Source organism: Ambystoma mexicanum, chromosome 6p, assembly GCF_040938575.1.
Source record: "Ambystoma mexicanum isolate Mex_15411 chromosome 6p, UKY_AmexF1_1, whole genome shotgun sequence".
NCBI lineage: Eukaryota > Metazoa > Chordata > Amphibia > Caudata > Ambystomatidae > Ambystoma > Ambystoma mexicanum.
Genome location: NC_090935.1, coordinates 1,447,098,413 through 1,447,119,562, shown reverse-complemented (window position 1 = coordinate 1,447,119,562; position 21,150 = coordinate 1,447,098,413). Strand labels below are relative to the sequence as shown.

At 45.2% G+C, this 21,150-nt stretch overlaps 1 protein-coding gene across 1 annotated transcript in view; it reads left to right on the top strand.

The window, feature by feature from the left end:
- LOC138510498 (zinc finger protein 436-like) overlaps positions 1–21,150 on the top strand; it is a 254,388-nt gene that overhangs the window by 44,970 nt on the left and 188,268 nt on the right. The window lies entirely within an intron of this gene.

Here is a 21,150-nt window from a genome sequence, read left to right as displayed (position 1 = left end):
CCCCGGCCCTGCTGGCCGGGTCATACTGGGAACAGCGATACACTGCGGAAGGTGAAATGTTACAGTGTTGGTATCTAACACTAGCTCATGTTCGTCTGTTCGTGGGAACGGGCTCCCAGCGGATCTGCCAGAGAGCACGGCCACAGGGATAAGTGAAACTCTCCAAGGGTGGGGGCCACGCTGTGGTGCACAGGGCTGAAACCATCTTTATTTCACAAAATGGTTTCCAGGGCCTAGCTAAATGCAGCATGTTTGGTCAATGTCTTCAGCCAGTGGCCCACCCACCACCTGGGCCCTGGTGGCAGGGGGAACCCCTGACGAGCCATGGACTTCATAGGGGGGAGAAGATGTAGGGGAGGGGGGTCTCTTGGACCAATCCTCCCATACATTTCCCCCCTTTCGTTACTTAAGTAACGAATACTTTAAATCCTCCAACTGCTTGCATTCTTCGTCTTCAGCTACAGCGTCATCCCATGCAGGGGTGCCTTTTATGGGCATCCATGCCCTGCACACTCCTCGCAGGCTTTCGCCTCTCCTAGCATATTCGTCCGGGGTGCAGGTCAGATATATACAACCACTGTCCCCTTCTAAGTCCACCCACACCTCCTCATACCATTCAAGTATACGGGACTCTTTAATTGTAGTGTGCCATAGCCTATCTACTATATCCCCGCTGTGGTATATGGGCACTATCTGGAATCTTGGCTTGTTATCTGTTCCTGTTTGTACCTGTACTTCCTGCATGTTTTCTATCGTACCGCGGGCGATGCCCATTGTCACCATCATTGCACCATTTGGTACGGCATTAGCACAACATCGAAGACCCACCTGGCACATGCAAAAAATAAAAAGGAGGAACACTACGGCCGGCATCAAACATTTAACAGTCATTCCCAGCCACGATGGGACCCAGGAGAAGATGTGGTCGAACCATGTGCTTTCTTCTGCTCCACCTTCCATTTTCATTCTTTCTCCTAGGTTATGTACTGCTTCGATCACATGGGACAAGGAACCATTATCCGCGTCTTCGGAAGGTACGAAAGTGCAGCAGGCACTTCCAATTTTTCGGCAAACACCTCCGTCCATTGCTGTCAACAGGTCCAAGACATACCTATTTTGCATGGTCATTAGCCGCAGTGCTCGCAGTTCCACCTTTATTACGTTAAACCCTTCTTCAGTGTCATTCGCCAGCTGGATCAGCTCCCAGCGTGTGATTTGGAGCCACTTTGCATTTGCTCGTGCCTGGATGCTAGGGATGAGTGAGGCAAAGAAAGTTTCTGCAGAGCTGAATAATCGATATCTATCCGGGATCTGTGCCAGCAGCTCTGATGATGCTTTTGATATGTAGTTTGATGATTGTTTGTTTCGTGACAGCACCTCCTCCTTGTTACCGAAAGACAGGACATATACTTGTGACTCTGCAGTTGGCTGGGCCTCATTCTGCTGAGGTCTTTCTCGCATTTTCTTGCTCCCATCAATGTGGCTTTCCGGTATCACCATAAGTGCGGAGTGTAGGGTGGCCAATGAGCAGCTGCCACCCCAGTATTGTGGGAGGTGCAGGTATGCCTGGTTGCCACATACCCAATAAGTGTCCATGAGGGCCGCTGTCCCCTTTCTCATTTCTGGGATGTTGAGGGTCTTGTTGCAATTTTTGTTTATCCACATGATGATTTTCCCGTCTCCCTTAAAACACAGTTCATAGTTTTTCTTTCTGTAGCTTGAAGGGCTTTTCAATGGCCGTCACCCAGGTCAATTTTGAGATGTGCTCCTTCCAGACTGGTGTGCAAGTTTTTTCTATCCATTGCAGTTTCTCTGGTGCCACACCTCGCAGGTGTGGCACCAGAGAAACTGCAATGGATAGAAAAAACTTATCTCTTCATCTTTCCACTTATTTTCTGAAAACAGTGTCCCTTGTATTATAAAAAATGGTTCCTCCAAACATATCACTCCTACCGCCTTACCTCATGTGCCTGGAAGGTGTTCTTAATTCTGCACAACGTGAGATGAAGGAGACACTGGGCATCGACAATAGGCAATTCTTTGGGCAGCAATACTTTGTGTGTACCTGAAGCATGGGGAATGAGGGAGCAGACATAACAGCTTTCGTTTGTTGTTTGCTTAGCTGTTGCACTCGTGTCCGCATACCATTTATTTGTCTGGTGGGGGTGTCGTGGGTCTTCCATTTTGTCCAATCCCAACCCGTAATATTCGTCATATTTTCTCCTTCCCGCCTCCCTTTTCCTTCTGTTATTTCTAAGATATTTCCCAGCTTCATGGGCGAGGAACAGTGTGGGCCCCCCTTTCTCCCCTTCGCCCCCCTTTTCCCAGTCATCATATAATGCTTCATATCTCGCTGTCATTTTTTCATTCTCTTTCTTCATGTTATCTAGCAGTGTGTTTTCTGTTGCGGGAGTGGGCACGCTTTTGGGGGTGTTATATAACCATGATATAACAGAGGGGTTCCGATCATTTAAACTATGGGCATTGTAATTAGATGCTTTTGGCGGGGAAGTTGTGCTGTTTCGCATCTTTTCCTGCAATCTTTCATTTGGCGAGATAGCAACATTGGGTGGTGTCGTGTAATAACCCCATACCAGTTTAGATCCGTCCCATACCAAAAAATCACTTTCTTTAGTATTTACAATTGTTGTTTCATTTGTCACATTAATCCCGTTATTCCCTCCCCCCTCGTTCATCTCGATAGAGATGAACGCTATAAACCAATACGTAACCAGGCCAAACAGTATTGTAAAAAATAATGTAATGCATACAGACAATCCACACTCATACGAATATCTACATCTTTCAGCTAAAACTTCTCTATATCTAATAAATCTATCCGTTGCAGGCTGCCCGTTTGTTGCCATGGTAGTTCCTGTTTGAGATATAAAAGTGCATTAAGTTCGTGCATGTAAACATTTTTGTTAGCACTGTTTGTGCCAGGAGGTCGTGGAAGGAAGATGGGTTGGGTAGGGGAGGAGGGAAGATGGGAGATGTACAGAGAAGGGAGCAGACAATATACATATTTTTCACATCGTTATTTACACTTGAAAGTTTTTTTTTTTATTTATCTCCATCGATAACCTGTAATATTTCTTTTGTTAACGTTTTCTGTCTATCAGTTACATTCCTCCACTCACTTGTTCACGTTCACTCATCATTTTCATTATTTTTGTTTGCTGTTGTCTGTGCCTCCTCATCCACCTCTTCCTGTACACTATTATATGCCTTTCGCACATCCGTCAAATGTATCCAGTATTTGAGCCCCTTTACTTTTACAGCTGTAGGGGTACAAAATACCACTTCGTACGGCCCATGGAACCTTGGGGCATTTCACCAGCGCACAAAGCTACGGACATAAATGAACTCCCCTGGCATTAATTGTCCCTGTACTTCGTGTTCTGCATGGGACACTGTCGTGCTTCCCTCTTCCCTTGTGAATGGTGGTGAGAGCTGCTTTGAGATTGCACGCGCTGCCCTATTTAGCTTCTTCAGGTATTCTGTGAACTCATCTCCCAATATCGTGGCGCTTCTGTGTGCATCTGAGTGTTGGCGTATTGGGGAATGTGCAGTGTGCATCCGTCTCCCTGTCACAATTTCGTGCGGGGACAGATGGTGGTCCTTGCTCGGCTGATTCCTCAGCTCAAACAGCGCAAGGGGTAAACAGTAGATCCAGTTTTTCTTTAGCGAAAAACACAATTTAGACAGTCTCCCTTTTAACAGTCCGTTCATCTTTTCGACAACGCCATTACTTTGAGGATGATAAATCGAGCACAATTTATGTTTTATCCCCAATAACGTGGTCACTTCTTTGAAGAGCTCGTTCACAAAGTGAGTGCCGTTGTCTGAGCGAATTACGTCGCAAATTCCCCAACGCGGGAACACTTCCCTTACTAGGAACTTTGCAGCGCTTTTAGCATCAGGTCGTGCACATGGGCCTGCTTCCACCCACCTCGAAAATGGGCATACAACCACTATCATGTAGCGTGCCCCATTACACCTTTCCCCCATATCCGCGTAATCAATGTGCAGTTCTCTGAAGGGCCCTATGGGTTTTGGAATTGTCCCCCTGAGGGTCCGTAGCGTCATTCCAGAGTTATATATTTGGCACGTTGTGCACTCCATTGTCAATCTAGATATGTGCTCCTGGAGACATGGCACGAACCAGTCTTCTTGTATCTCTGCTGCAATGTGTTGTTTGGTGTTGTGCGCTGGAAAGTGTAATTGCTGAAATGCTATCTCTAACAGTTTGATGGGCATTACTACTTTTCCTGAGTTATTTTGGCGCCATAGTAAGTCTGTTGCTGATTGGCTGCACCCTCTTTTTTCCCACACTATCTTTTCATCACAACTGGCCCCTTCCTGTAGCTCTAGTATTTGTGATATGGGCATGGCATTGTATCCTTCTGGAAGTTCTTCGTTCGTCTTCTGCTGTAATATGTACTCACCTGTTCCACGTTTTTCAAAATACGAGGCTTCCTTGCCAGCAGCGTCCGCTGCCACGTTCCCCAAAGACACAACGTCCGTGTTGGACGTATGTGCTTGGCACTTCACTATTGCTACCACTGTTGGATCTTTTAGGGCCTCAATCAATTCTTTCAGTAGTTCAGCATGTTGCACTGGGGTCCCATCTGCCCTTCGAAACCCTCTACGCCCCCACCTTGCTAGGCCTCCATGTACTGTCGTCATGTAGGCTGAATCTGTATATATTGTTACTGCACAACCTTTAGCTGCATGTAATGCTTCTATTAGGGCAATAAATTCTGATGCTTGTGCTGAGAAATGTGATGGAAGGCGATACTGTACTAGTACTTCATACTCGCCTTCTTCTAGCCTCACTACTGCCAATCCCACATGTTTCTCTCCTGTGTCCATGTCAATCGATGCTGATCCATCCACAAAGTACACCTCCCCTTCGCTCAGGGTGTTTTCGCACACTACCGTGTCCTCCCCTGTTTCCCCTGTGTAAGTTGCACAATTGTGTTCTTGCATGTCCTCTAGTGTGCACGGTTCTGTGATGAATGTTGCCGGGTTTACTGTCCTGCACCGTACCACGTGAATATTGGCTCTGGACAATATTATTTCATAGGCAGTTGCTCGCTGTGTGGTCAGTGTACTTTTTGATCTTTCAAGTATTGCAAATAATGAGTGTTCCACGAACAACGTGACAGGGCACCCCATTACTATTGTGGCACTTTTCTCAATGGCGAACGCGGTGGCGGCGAGAGATTGCTCGCACGCGAAGTGGCCTTGCATCACCGCATCTAATGTGCCACTATAGTAAGCCAATGGTTTGTGTTCTAGTGAAGTCTTTTGTGTCAGTACAGCTGTCATAAGGGTTCCCTTACAATGTGAGAACAAGTAAAATTTGCGCTCATAATCAGGATTGGCAAATACTGGAGCACAAGAAATCAGCTCTTTTAGTGACTTAAATGAGTCACTCATCTCTTCTGACCACTCTATTTTCCTGTTCTCTTGCTGGGCCTCCTTGAGTGCTTGCAGTAATGGCCTGGTGTAGGCTGCATAATCTAATATCCATGCTCTACAATAGTTACACATTCCCAAGAATTTCTGCATCTCCTTCACTGTTGTGAGTTCTCTCACTGACCTTATTGCTTCCACTCTGTCAGGGATTATTATTTTCCCGTCTCTTGATATCAGCTGCCCTAGGTACAGCACCTCTGTCTGACAGTATTGTAGCTTTCCCTTGTCCACCTTGTACCCTTTATTCGCCAGCAGCGCCAAAAGCGTTACTGAGTCTTTTCTGCATGTCTCTTCGTTCTGTGCACAGACGAGCAAATCGTCTACGTACTGAATGATCGTGCTTTCAACTGATAAATTACCCAGGTCTTCGTGTAGTATACGGTTGAATATGCTTGGGCTTTCACAGTATCCCTGAGGTAATCTGCAATGCTCGTATCTCTTTCCCCCTAATGTGAATGCTGTCAGGTATCTGCTCTCTTCTGCCAAGGGGATGGAGAAGAATGCATTTTTCAAATCAACCACTGTGAAATGTGATGCCGTTTTTGGGATGCTGCATAATATCGAAGCGGGGTTCGGAACTAAAGGGAACTCTTTCTGTATGACGTCATTTAGGGGGCGTAAATCCTGGATCATCCTCCAAGCCCCTCCCTTTGCTTTTTTGATCGGGTAGATACAGGTGTTACATGGGGAGTTTGATGGCACTATTATCCCCATATGCGAAGCAACTGGTAGCGTGAGAGATCAAGAGGCAGACCATAAGTAGCCAGGTGGTACACCTCGCAGAGGAGGAGGAACGGGAGTGTGGCAGAGCATGGAGGAGATGTAGGTGAAGCACTGAACCAGAGAGAAAGAAAATGGAGGACTAGAAAAGGTTGCATGTGCTGAATTGTCAAGGAGCAAAGTGATGAGGGCTGGTGGGATGGAAAGATAGGATCCCAGGACAGCAAGGTGGCGAGGGCCTAGATAGACAGCCACTAGATCTCCTAAACCTGTCTCTTGGATGGGAAAGACCCTGGGCAGTTGTAAAATCTTGCCTCTGATCCACCATCCTCTAGAGACACAGCTGACAAGAAAGAGGAGCAATCAAGGGAACTAGGAAGTAACAATGAGCACCTTCAACACTTAAAGGCATGGTCTAGTAAACATTTTTATTGTCCATACGGGTCGGCCATCTTTTTATAAGCCTAAGTGGCTCGATTTTAGAAAACTTTCCTATGGTTCTTACCCGAGTTTTCGTCCATTAAACGCACGCGAAAACAAGCACCAGGGAGCCGCCATTTTCTGATAATCCTATCTTTTCCCCCATCGCCCTGACTGACCTGCTTTTGCGGCACTAAATCAATTCCCCCGCCCCTGAGCCTGACATTATCAAATCATTCATATTCCCCGCCTCCGTGACGTTACTGTGCTGCGTAGGCAAACGCGCCCAGTCGTCTTCTATGCGACTCCACACAGAACCCGGAAACCAACACAGATCAACTCACAACACAGCGCGCCACAATTCGGAATATGAAACTGTACTTTAAAATGAAACAGCAACACGGTACATTTGGTAAAGTACATTTATTTGACATTCAATGTTTAGAGAATATTCAGCAATTGACATATGAACTCCGGAAGCCATTTATTTTCTTTTATCTGTATCTGCAATAACTGTTCCGTTTCATCTTGAGTCACGCGCTGTTCCTTTATGGTACACAGGGTGTTCATTTTCGTAAAAAGAATCACTTTGGAAGCACGGTGAACCGCAAGGCTGTTCCATCAACTAGGCACTAGTCCAGCCTAAAGGTTGATATGTTGCTTCTAGCCACTAGTACAGTGTAAGGGCATGTGGGCCCTTGGCGATCGTCCCATAATATGGTGATCGTGCTCCAGTTGTTGACACGAAGCTGCAGGTGTCTGCTGAAGAATCCATCCGCCGGTGTCTCAAACCAGATGGTAGTGGCAGAATGGGATCAAATACCTGTTATGAAAACAAAAAATTATAATTAGTCTCGCTAGCCGAACTTCATTAATATTACTCATTTTATTTATTACGGCCGATCAGAAACTATTTGCTTGCAAGGATAGTTCAATGGAGTATGTTCGTCTCTAAAATCAATGCGAAAAGTAACGAGATAAATCGAGGCAAACACACAATGATAAACGACAGTCTACATGCGTGAGGAATGATATGATATATGATATGGCATTTGTAACACGCCTATACTCAAGTGTTTCTAGGCGTGACGAGGCAGGTGGGGAACAAGGGCAGACAGACAACGATCCTACTAGGCCAGGTGTCTTTCTGATCGCGCATGGGGAAGGGCTGTACATGGTTAGTTGAATACAAATTAAATAATAGGGCCAGCTGGTGGCAAGTGCAAGGTAAATGCCGGGAGAAGGGGTTGAAGGATACAGAGACAGTCCCGTAGTGCAGGTAGGCAGTGCAGGGAAAAGTGGCTGGGCCAAGGACCGAGATCAGTGAGACCAGTGGACCTGCATGTCCATGTGCCCACTACGAACACGTTTTACTTGCTTTTCCTAGCTCTTCATTCATTCATTTATTCATGCATCCATTCATTAAATCTTCATTCCGGTATAAAAGCGTGTAAAGTTTTACTTACATTATATTTGAAATTTCCATTGTGTCTCTTCGTAATGCAGTCTGTAAAACGGACCGTGCTCTTGACAACGATTTTTCGTATACTGAACTAAAATGAAACTCGGTCTAGTTTCTGAATTTTCTGCCTTATCGTCTCTTACGTTATTGCGCACTCCCTTCAAATGTAGTTCTTTCGGCATGGTCCCTGTCTCAAGGTCAAAAAACAATAGACCCTTATACTTCCAGTGCGTCTTGTGGGCCTCATCTGGCAACATCACGTAGTATAGGCATCTGTGAGAACTTGAAGTTTAGAATCCGTCTATGTAGTGCGCCTCAATGTGCAAATGCGAACTGGCTTCTCTCCCAAATGCCACAGCCCGCTTGGCTGGCGCGTTCTAAGTGCCCCAATTTTGTCCCCGTTGTCTGCGAGCTTTGCAGCCCAAATTGAGACATTTAATTTTTTGCAGAAGGTCAGGGAAAGTATAAAGTACCACAGGAGTTGAGTTGCGAGTGAGATTTATTGTTTGTTTGTTTGTTTTATTATTTGCAATACGCAAGCCTCCCCTCCGTTAACAGTGCGCAGCATTTACATTTACATGAGATGAGACATGAGAAAAATATATACATACACATATGTGAGGTGAATAGAGAGAATTCAAAGATGACACCCAGCTTGTTCGCCACCAATGATGGTGAAGGTAGGGGTTAGGTTTACAGGTACACTGTACAATAACATTTATTTACAAAAAGACAATTGCAATTATTTAAACCACAATCAGCTGTGCTTCGGGTGGGCATGGCACAGTGGCAATGTTCGGTGGCAATGGATCACTGCTCTGCACAGAAACGTCCAAAATTCCATATCTGTGCTTCTCTAACACAGCAACAATAAGGCCTTTCACAAAGTCGAACTGCATTTCATCATAGACTGGTTTGATCACCCATTGCTTTCTTCGTTTTGAAAACACCTTAGTGTAGCGAGGCATCCTTACTTTACCCCTAGTCCTAGATTGTTCACGTCCGACATTGCTGTTATGGGTCAAGACCGCTAGTAGAGTGCGATGTTTCATGCCCCGAAAGCTAAAATGCAAGCGCTTTGGCCTGTACTTTAGGCACATATTGTGGAACACCTCCAAATCTCCTGTGTGACAGAATTCTGTCAGTCCTCTCAAATCTCTTGATAGAGTTTTGTCGAAAACAATCTTCTCAATGGCTTTGTGTGTCGGTGAAGATGGAATCAACCACTTCTTCTTCAGTGCCTCCTCTGGGGACAAAGGGTCATGTTCACATTGGTATAAATGTTCGTTTGCTGTCCAGCGGTGAACGTTGGTACAGTGGTGCATCAGTGACCGCCATTTTTCAAGTAGTATTTCCACTGACCCCTCACAAGTTTTTGAGCTCCACCAAAGATGGTTGGTGATAGAATGTGACCACTGCAAAATACTTTCAAAACCTTTTTTTTTCCCTGCAGCCGAGATTTTCTTATTGATTGATTTAGCAAGATGCCATACGTCAAATTGATGTTTAATATGTGGGAACTGCTCTCTCATTGTCTTGGCAATTGAAACATGTCTATCCGTGGCTATGAGGTCGATGTGCATTCCCCTTGATTGTAGATATTCCACTGATTTTATAAATCCTAGTTTCTCCATGGCCGCTGACGATGTACATTGTGTTACCTGCACGACCACCGAACTCACAATTTTCTTACTATCCATGCCCTGAAAGTGGTAGGTGCAGTACTTGGCAGAAAATCCAGGGCTGTCGCAATGTCCATCGCCGGCTAGCCTGAATCGTTTGCCTTCGAATGTACTTGCTAGAGACAATTGTTCAATTTTCCAAGCATCACTAATGGCCGGAAACAGATAATCACGTTGGAATATGTAGTACAGCGCTTTAGAAATGAAATGGAGTCCCACAAACTGAAAGAAAGCCTCTAACTTTCTAAAACTGGAGCCACTAAAAAGTGATGCGGCTGCACACAGTAGATTGCCTGCTGGCAGTTTCCCCAGCATCGGTTGTGCAGACTATGAGAACCTATGATTTCATCTACAGGCGGCATTTATTGTGACGTTACTGCCTTTTATTTGACGAGTCACATTAATCGATGGCTTCCCTCATACTTTCCCTCTAATGGAATGCACACATTTCAGCATACTTATAATTTCCATCAAACAACTGTCGAATACAATGTATTTGCTCTCTTTCATTAGACTGTCATCCTGCGTCAACGTTGTTTCGGCATGTGACGTTGTGGAGATTTCAACACATTGGAAAGTAATATCGCTGATATCAAGTTCTGATGTGTCTATGGATGCTGCGGCTGGTTCATTCTCTGTCATTTCGACATCTATTACTTCAACATTGATGGGAGAACACAACAATGTCGACAGGTTTTTTGGTGGCAAATTTTTGGCGGGTGTAGATTGTGTAAAGTTATCTGCAACTACTTCAGAGCTATCTTCAATACATTCAATAACATCTTCTTGTGGTGGTGCGGTCGCACTGTAGCTATGGTCCAATGCAACTTTGCTGTAGTCTCCAAACACAGTTAATTCATGTTCTGGCCATTGGACATGAGCATCTCGAGCCTGAACACGCCTCGCCTCAATTAATAGTTCCTCCATAGTGTACACGGTCTGGCAAGCCACATCTCTCATTCGCTTCACTGTCTGTGTGTGTATAGTTCTGACACCCACGGGTAACTGGAGGAGAGATTGGAAAAGGGATGTTCAGTTTAAATACAAGATGGAGTGTAGTAGAATTGACTGGAAAAAAACATAAAATAGTCCCCAGCACAAACATTTTTTTAAAGTTATGAACTGTTTGTAACCTTTTTTTGTTTTTTTTCTTTGCAACTTTTTTGACTCGACCTTCAACATCTGCACGCTGTAGCTCCGATTAGTTTCCGCATGTCCTCCCTTCCTCTTGCGCTGCAACGACTATATTTTCTGTATCCGCATAGACAGCACGGAATGAGGCTCCATCTTCTCCCTGAAACATAGTACTTTCATTACTATGTATCAAAATATTGTTAGCATAAAACACACGTGAGGATGACCACACAGGTACATCTCAATAGCCAAACACGATTTAAACATTGTGTGCAACAATCAAACGACAAGTATTCGACCAGTGATGATCTATTTCGATGGAACTGTCAGTATCCATACCTCTGGCTCTGCATGGACTGCCATGAATGGTTGTATTGGAGAGGAGGCATCCGCATCTCCCTGAAAGACAGTACTTGCATTAGTATGGATAACACTAATTATAACCGAAAACAAACACCAGTGGACGATAACTAAGGTGTATATCAATTGGAAAGCACTAACCAAACATTCAGTAAAATGATTACACGATAAAATAAAAATATTACTTGACATGCATAAAACAGGTCTGTAGCGGATTAGTAGCCTAGTAAGATTACCTGATACGCGCTAGAAGTGGTTGATAACTGCGACCACGTCAAGGATGTAGAATGTTCTTGCTTCAGATTCAAGGGATAGTCAAGAAGTTGTAAAGGTAAATTAATGATTGATAATGAAATGCCAATATTAAAAATAGCCATGTAAGGCGACAGAATACATGTAAAATGCTCAATACAGCACAGTTCCCTGTTCCCATATATATACATTGCGTTTGTGGGTTATGAAATCGAAAAAGAATATATTGGTAAATGTCATTATTCAAAAAACTATACAATCATATCAATATCGAAATTATTACAAGGGATAGAACACCTACAATATGTTCGGATACCTACACACTACCGCAAGGCCTAAAGCTAAATCCGGACACTTGACTCACCGGTGGCAGAATGTGGACGAATAGAGTGGGAATAGCGTTTTCGAGCAATTTCCGTGTCGTTCGCCGTTTATTCTTCTTTGTTACCCAAGATGTTGTGTACATGTCCAAGGAAAAGTGCCAGCTGCAGATGCGGTATCGATCACCCCTCTTGTCCTGTAAGACTTGTTGGACTCTACTTTCCAGCTAATCCAGTGGATATCCGCAATGTCTGACCCATTCTCTTATTCGATCAACAGTTTTCGGGAATACATGCATTGTAGTGCCTTCAGATTTCGCATGGGTCTTCGAAGGGCAACCGCTAATCGAACAGGCAGGCATTGTTGATAAATCTGAAAAGTAAATATCGACATTATTATACAATCTTCAAGAATAAAGATTTGATACAAAAGTAAATGAATCATACAATTATCAATGCAAGGTTTGTTTTGGTCGCAGGAACTATACCAGTCCATAATGTGCGGCTTAGTATTTGCATAAATTGCAGAAATGTATAAATGATGTGACTAAAAACTGAACATGTGACTCATCCCTTGGATGTTCTGTATTGCACGAGAAGGAAACATGCTTATATCATAGACTGGACCCCCGAAGGATGCAATTCGATGACAATTGACACAGATGAAAATAAATAGATCTATTGTTAGCATAGCAATGGAAATTCAAGGCAATAGCAATGAGAGCAATGAACATAGCACTATTGGGTACTCTACTCGCAAATAGATAGAAATTTAAAAATCTGCGAAATATGACCAGGATACATGGCCTTACCTTGACCAACAAACAGTTGGATTCAGCAAGCAGAGCAGTATGTTGTGGGAGAAAAGCTGGATGGCCACAGGTAGCACACTGATGGGTATGCTCGAAGCGGTCACAGAAGTTCACGGATAGCACGGCGACGAGCAGATTAGCATAGATCTCTGTGGTTCCCAGGTAGCACGTTCAGGAGTTGACTTGCAAAGCACAAAGATGTTCTCATGAGACATATCGAGTGGTTTTTAAAGTATTAGAAACTGGGGTGTGTTTGTGAATGAATGACGTATGTATGTCGTGGTATTAGGGGGGCGGCCTGCTTCAAGGGGAGGCCTGGCTGGAGACCCGGGGTCTGAGGAGGCCATGTGAGCGATGGCCCCTGGGCGTGGGATACCTTTTGAAGTGTACATGTAGTTTGGCACCTTGGCCGTTTGCGCCTATCACAGCCCCTCATGCCAGGTCTCATCCCCGGGTGCGAACCGCCTTTGATAGAGGGGGTGGGATGGATGGGCCTGGGGCGTGCAGATAAGGCACAGGAAGACTGCTGAATGGAGACACACTTATGTGGATTGCAGGGGGGCGGCCTGTTTCAAGGGGAGGCCTGGCTGGAGACACGGGGTCTGAGGAGGCCATGTGAGCGATGGCCCCTGGGCGTGGGATACCTTTTGAAGTATACATGTAGTTTGGCACCTTGGCCGTTTGCGCCTGTCACAGTCCCCCATGCCAGGTCTCATCCCCGGGTGCGAACCGCCTTTGATAGAGGGGGTGGGATGGATGGGCCTGGGGCGTGCAGATAAGGCACAGGAAGACTGCTGAATGGAGACACACTTATGTGGATTGCAGGGGGGCGGCCTGCTTCAAGGGGAGGCCTGGCTGGAGACACGGGGTCTGAGGAGGCCATGTGACCGATGGCCCCTTGGCGTGGGACACCTTTTGAAGTGTACATGCTGTTTGGCACCTTGGCCGTTTGCGCCTGTCACAGCCCCCCATGCCAGCGCTCATCCCCGGGTGCGAACCACCTTTGATAGAGGGGGTGGGATGGATGGGCCTGGGGCGTGCAGATAAGGCACAGGAAGACTGCTGAATGGAGACACACTTATGTGGATTGCAGGGGGGCGGCCTGCTTCAAGGGGAGGCCTGGCTGGAGACACGGGGTCTGAGGAGGCCATGTGACCGATGGCCCCTTGGCGTGGGACACCTTTTGAAGTGTACATGTAGTTTGGCACCTTGGCCTTTCGCGCCCCTGACAGCCCCCCATGCCTGCGCGCATCCACCGGCGCGAACCGCCTTTATATCAATATATAGTATATCGCCTTTATATCAATGATAGTATATCGTTGCTTATCAATAACAAATGCCACATACAGGAGATTCTTGTGAGCACAGACCCACACTTCAACCGGTGTATTATAGTGGTCAAGACCCTAAGGCCTGTATAATCCAATGGTAATTGTTAGTATAGATATATGTGTGACTTTTATAGAGACATAACCTACTGAAAGACTTTGAACAAGTGTTATTTAGTGCATGCATTATCGAGAATAGGTTATGTTAGCTTAGATAGATAGTGACCACCCTGCTTCACAGCGACCAGACCTTCACCCATTCGGAGCACAGATGTCTGACGTCCATCCTTGAATGGAGACACACTTGATTCATTTAAAAAATGGAATAAACGTTGTTAAAATATATGTGGTGTGTTATTTTGTATCTTATTTTCATGACACAAAAATACAAGACTTTAAAGATTATACAGGTCAGGTTGCAGCACAGCGAGAGAAAATCCCCTGTACTGACCGCTGTCACTCGGGAACGTTTCGCTAATGACACGAACGGCACAAGCGGGTATCACTCTTCGAACGCGGTGTCCAAGCCTCCCGTGTAGCCGCCATGTAAAGGAACGATAGGCCACCAGCCTGTACCACCTGTGAAAAGGAATGAAACAAACTGTTTTTAAATGACCAAGATAAGTTTAATAAACGTTTGTTGTCAATGACAATTCTTGTAACTAATGGCATTCTGCACGGACAAATGCTATCTAGACAATGCACACTATTGAACGACTTACATGCGTTACAATGATATGTAGATGTAATTTTGGATATAGTAGAAGAACATGAAATAGGAGTGGCATAACAAGCAGAGTATACTTACTCGTTACTCGGATTACGAGGACGAGCAGTTGCGCGAAGTTCGTGCATAAGCACCATCATCATTCTCAACACGGCCCGTGTGAGGCAGGCTGCCCTGAAGTCTGGCAGCTCGGTGATGCATTGCGGTCGTGGCTCGCCTTCCGAAATGTAGGCCAGGCATCCCGAGTTTTCTCGGCAGCAGCAGTTCTCGTCCTCAGTTGGCATTAGCTCGCACCGATTGCATGTGCACCAGGTGGAGACGCTGTCCATTCGACTAGGCCCAGGCTCTTCATCTGTTGATTCGTCCTGCCAACTGCCGTCCGAATCCCCATCGTTTTCGCGTGCTTCCCTTTCCAGTAGTTCCTCCTCGGTATACTCGGGCTCGTACATGAAGGGCATTATTGTAGCCACTGTGTGGTAAACAGAGTAAAATAATTTACCGAGATGGTACAGGTGTTCACACGGGCTACAAGCGGCGAAGGTAGTTGACCAGCTGAAGCGCAGCGAATGTTGACATGAGACGTGCTTTGGCGATGGGAAATGGGCGGTACGACTCTGCTGATGACAGGCTCAGGGGCGGGGGAATTGATTTAGTGCCGCAAAAGCAGGTCAGCCAGGGCGATGGGGGAAAAGATAGGATTATCAGAAAATGGCGGCTCCCTGGTGCTTGTTTTTCGCATGCGTTTAATGGATGAAAACTCGGGTAAGGTCCATAGGAAAGTTTTCTAAAATCGAGCCACTTGGGCTTAAAAAAGCATCGCCGACCTGTAGGGACAATAAACATTTTTACTAGACCATGCCTTTTAAGAGTGTGAATGACAGATGGAACCAGAGATGGACTGCTTTGGAAACGTAAGAGACATTTTACCATTTGCTGAGGTCAAAGCCATCCCTTGGTCTTGCTTAAGAATTATCCCTTGTCTTGCTGCACTTGGGAAGGACTTTGATTTCTCGTTTTCATTTTTGTGACACCGATTCCAGTGCCATTATACCTTACGCCACCCTGAAACAAAAGGCAAAAATTAACCAGCCCTTTGGTAAGCCACAAACTAAAAATATAGGGCCCATATTTCTGTATATGTTCTGTGAGGAGCCAGGAATGAGACACGCACAGAGGGGATTCATGGTTTGAGCCACACACTTTTATTAAAATAAAGAGGTTGGGAAATTCCTCTCTGTCCCTATTTTAAGAGGTGTTTCCCTACCTAAAACGAAATGTCAAGCTGTCCAAAGCAAAGTGTCCTGTGTCCAAAGAACTATTATGGCCCTCACATTCTAAAAATCAACTCTAACATGAAAAGGAAAAATGTCTTTGGCCTTGAGTAGCATACAAATGTTCAAAAAAGGAAATGAGTAAATCCAACACAAAATGTTCCAGAAGGATAGAGTTCCTTGCTCCTTAGGCGGTTTCCTTCCCGTGGATTTCTCTTTAGTCTGTTTTATACTATTAAGAATATCAGTGCCTTAGGTTTCTCTTGATCAACAACACAATTGGTATACAAAACAACTTGGCTGTTAGTCTGTATCTTGGTAGGATACCTGATGTACACTCCTGCCAGGGGTTCTCTCCTCTTTGATATGTATTGGCTCAGCCTTTTTCCAGTACTGCTGTATCCTTATCAGGACTTCCTTAGGTGATTTATATTACACCCTATCCACATTCAACTTGACCTTGCCTGATATGCTTCCTTACCAGGACTATCTTGTATGAATATTTTTGCAGCTTGCATCTGCCTGGTATACTCACCATCCAGGGCTTTTCTCTTCTAACTTGAGTCTTCCTGGTATACTCTCTTGCCAGGGTTTTTCACTTGTGGCTTGAATCTGCCTCGTATTCTTTGCTGCCAGGGCTTTTCTCTTGTGACTTGAATTTGTGTGGTATACCCTCTTGCCAGGGGTTTTCTGTTGTAACTTGAATCTCCTGGTAATCTCTCTTGCCAGAGCCTTTCTCATATTTATATTCGTATAACTTGAATCTGCCTGGTATACTCTTCTGCCAGGGCTTTTCTCATATGTGCACTGCACATGCTTACAAACTTGATAGCCTCTTATGTTTATTCTGTTTTGCCATGACTCTGCCTGGCATACTATCCTGCCAGGGCATTTCACATAGGTGTACAGCATATACTTACAAACTTGACAGTCTTATATTTCCTTTGTTGTGTCTCTTTAAGTAATATTTACTTGTTTGCTCTTTCTCATGCACTTCATTCAATGTTATTTGCTTTCGGGAGGGTTGCAAATACACCCGGTGTCCCTGCTTCACTTGGGTGGACTCACCTGCTCTTGATGGCATGTATAGGTTCTCCCGCGGGAAGCCTGAGGCTCTTCAGCATTCTGGTCCCTCTCACCGCCTCTGCTTCGTGGCTTACCTGCCTCTCGCGGCTCCCGCTGTTCAGTTTGGTGTCTCTCCAGGTTCAGGTGGTGTGTAGGCTGCCTTTTGGTACCTGAGAACACTCTGAATCTTCTCGTCTGCTTCGGGCATCCTCGCAGAGTGCCGTCCTCTGCAGTCAGCTTCTCTCGGTTCCTTCAGACACCAAGAGAACTAGAGTTCTCCTGCCAGGGTCTCTCTGTCAGCTGGTCTGCCGGTTTAAATCTCCCGGCAGCTTGTCTTTTCCTGCAACAACTCGAGCGCAGCTTGTGCTCTTGGCCTCCATTGATCTTCATTACTCGGCTCATCTTCTTCGTTCCAATATTTTCGTATTGAGGAAAAAGGAAGGCCGCTCTTGATGACTTGTAAGAAAAATCTGGAAAAGGGTTTTCAGTAGTTTTGAAAGGCAAGTCAAGTTTTGATGACTTGTGTACAGAGTATGGAAACTTTACCTTCCTAGGTGGGTTGAGGGGAGGTGTGACAATATGCTATTAAGGCATGGGGAATTGATGGGGTATCCTCAAAAGAAAAAGGGGGATACCATGTCTCGTCTGAGGATGTCATGCCACACCCTTGGGGTTTGGCCCCCCTCTATCCCCCATGTGATCCTCCATGATATAGCCACACCCAGGGTCAGGATCAGGTAGCAGCTGCTGTCCCCCGGCCACATGAGGAGAGGTTGCTGCTGGGAAAGGAGTAATGACCCCGTCGGATTCATCACAGTTCTTACCTCCTATAGTTTAATTTGATTTATTTCTCTGAGAAAATATACAATTAAAAAACCTGTTAAGAGAGTTTTGTGTTGTGCCTTTTCTTGATCCATGGTCCCTTCATGACTCCCAAAATCTTAATCTCTTGCTTCGATGAAGTGACTTATGATGGACTCTATTGATATGCTGTTTACGATTTATAGGGTTTGCTTTTCATACATACATATTTGAATCGAATTTACTAGCTGGGTACCTGCCCAGCTAGTAGGGGCCAGCTCATTGCGGCTGTCTTGCTGCATTTCTTTACTGCATTTATAGGGGCGGTGCAAGGTTATGGTATTTTTTTTTTTAATTGTGGGGGTTGGAGAAAGGGTGAGAGGGGCATAGCAGGTGGGGTAGAAGGGGCTTGCCCCTATAAAAAAGCAGCAATAAATGCTGGTAAATGGCAGCAATGAGTTGTCCACCTAAGATTTGTACCAGATCCTTTGTTTTATGGTTTGTGACAGAAATAAACACACACAGTTGGCTACTTGAATGCCAATTAGAGATAATCAGGGCACAGATTCCCCCCAGGTGGGCACCTTTTGGTACCATGTCAATTGGCGCACCAGCCTCAATTTACATGTATTAAATGCAGTGCATGTTGTATGTTAGTGTATTGTCCTGGGCACACCGTTTATCAAATCTGGTGTTATAGCTATGCACTTGGGTTAGTAAAGTGCATAATACCATGGCTCCCTTTGGTATGGCAAATGATACTTACAATGTCTGGATGTTTAGCACAAGAGTGTTAACACTCAGGATGTCGTCCACCACTTTGAAACTTTAGTGCAGTGTAGGTATTAATGTAGCGGGCTACACGTTCAATAGGTGAGCTCGTTTTAGCCCATAGATGTTCTGGGGAATTTAAATACAGTGATTAGAGAACATTAAAACTTGGCCTTGGGATCTGCAGGTTTGGAGCAGTGGCAGCTCGTTTGTATGGACGGCGTGGGCGCCGCCAGCAGCACAGTCCATTATTTGCAGGGGGACTGTGCTGCCTGCGTCGGAGACCTTTGGGCAAAAAGACATCAAGCGCAATAAAAAGTCTTGCGAGGCGTAGGTAGTCTAGCCCCGCCACCTCTCAATATTGTGCTACTAGCAAGGGCGGCGCTTACAGGAGAGTATTTTCCTCTTCAGTAAGTCACTCTGCGTGAGGTGGGCCTTCCAGTCATGGAGTCAGCGTGCTGAAGTTGCGATCAGGAGGTATGTGTATTGTCAATGTGAATGTCAGGGGGCACAAATTCAAGTAGGAAGATATTAGCCATCCTTAAAAAGTAACTTGCCACCTCGATTCTATGCATGCACAAAACTCACAAGTTCTTACTCGCCAAGAGTCAATTATCGCTAGCCAAATTTTCCACCCTGTCTATATTGTGCAATCTTTATGTATGCAAATGGGGATGTCTGAGTGTGCATTTGTGAATGTGTCTGCTTGTGAACAAATGTTTGTAAGTATGCATAAAGGCAAGTTGTCCGAGTGCTGCTTGAATGTGCGGGTAAAAGAGTGTGTATGTTGTGCAAATGTATGCTGTGTGTTCATACTGTGGATATAAGTTGTATCTCAAACTGACATTTTAAATTCTGCCATTCAGTTTATTTAGGGCTTAACGTCCCATAATGCATTTGTAAGAGAAAACCCTAGACTTCTACAGTATATGTGTAGTAGATTAGCAGTGACTAGCCACATCAAAACTCTGGAAAAAATTAATTCAGAGATTCTCCAACTTTCTCATATTATTAATTTGAATAATTCTTATGTTGTATAAATGGAGAAAATAAACGGTTTGCTTCTTCAGTAGCAATTTGTTGGTGGACGATAATCCAGCAAAATCCACTTTAGGTATTTAACCAGATGTGAAACCAGGATATCATTCCAGACAATACTCTAGGTAGTTTGAGAAACCGAAGGGTATCCTCACTCCGACTCCCCCTGGATCCTCGTCTCAGGTGGCCATGGAGAGACCATCACTTTTGGATCCTGACCCTGGGGCCGGAGAAGCGAGGGAGTATCACCTGGGTTGAGGGTCATTGGGGATTGGAAGTGGGGGGCTCCCAGGCGACACATGTATCCCCCTTTTGCCATTGAAGACCAACATAATCCTCCCCCAGCCTTTATAGGCTATTGTAACGTCTCTTACCTTTTTTCCCCACCTTTTACCTCTGACGGTACTGTGACAAAGAAGAAGCAACTAGGAGTGATGAACATTAAAACCGCATTTCACCACTCTAGCACTGGGACGAAGTAGATGCTTGTAGAGTGCTTTAAGGGTCAGGCATGTCCCTTTAATTATGGCCAGGCAAGCCCAATTGAAGATCCACACCTGCAACCTGCCAAGGGGCTACAAGTGTATAAAGGGAGAGCCAAGGAGCAGCAAAGGGAGCAACAGGGAGGCCTGTGTGGCAGAGACCAGTAGCGGACCCGAGGCAGCTGTGGTGGGACCTGAGTGGAAGCTAGGATGGCGGCTGGTGTACCAGAGACCTGTGGAAGCAGGTAGAAGCGGGGCTGTTAAGCCATTACAGGTATGTTAGTCTCTGTGTTAGAAGAGAGAGAGCAGCCAAAGCTGCAACCGAAGAAGGAAGAAGAAACTACGCTGTCCGCGCCACGCTGGAGTAGCAGAGCCAGCAGCGTGTGGAGGACCGCCTCCAGAATGCGAGCGGGGCTCGCCGACCTGAGAATCGGAAGAGGAGAAGCAGAGCCCCAGAGAGGAACACTGCAGACCGATGAGTGTCAGGGAAAGTCAGTAAGCACCGTGGCGTTATTAGCATGCTACGCATAGGCAATTAAGTGCTGTAGGCACTTATTGAATACCGAACAGAATGAAACTTTGGAGCAAAGCGTAATTACATTTATTGAATACTGAACTGAATGAAACTTTGAAACAAAGCTGAATTACATATAATGAATATCAATCTGAGTGAAAACCTTGAAACAGAGTTAGAGTCGGTTCATTGTATGCGGAATTGAATACAACTTTATGAGCAAAGCTAATAACTTATGAAAAGCAAAAGAGAAAGCGCCCATTGGCAAGCAACTTACTTAAAAGAGCACAAGAGTGTAAGAAATGCAATAGAAAGTGGGGCATGAGAAAAACCACCACAAAGTGAATGTTATTGTTTGTTTGTTTATTTTATTTGTAATGCGCACCAGACCCAAGGGTATTACGGCGCAGAGGAAGGAAAAGAGGATTGTTCATCTTAGGTTTCATTGCTGTGCGTTACAATACAGAAAGATAATAAACAATAAACAATACTGGTCTATGTCATACA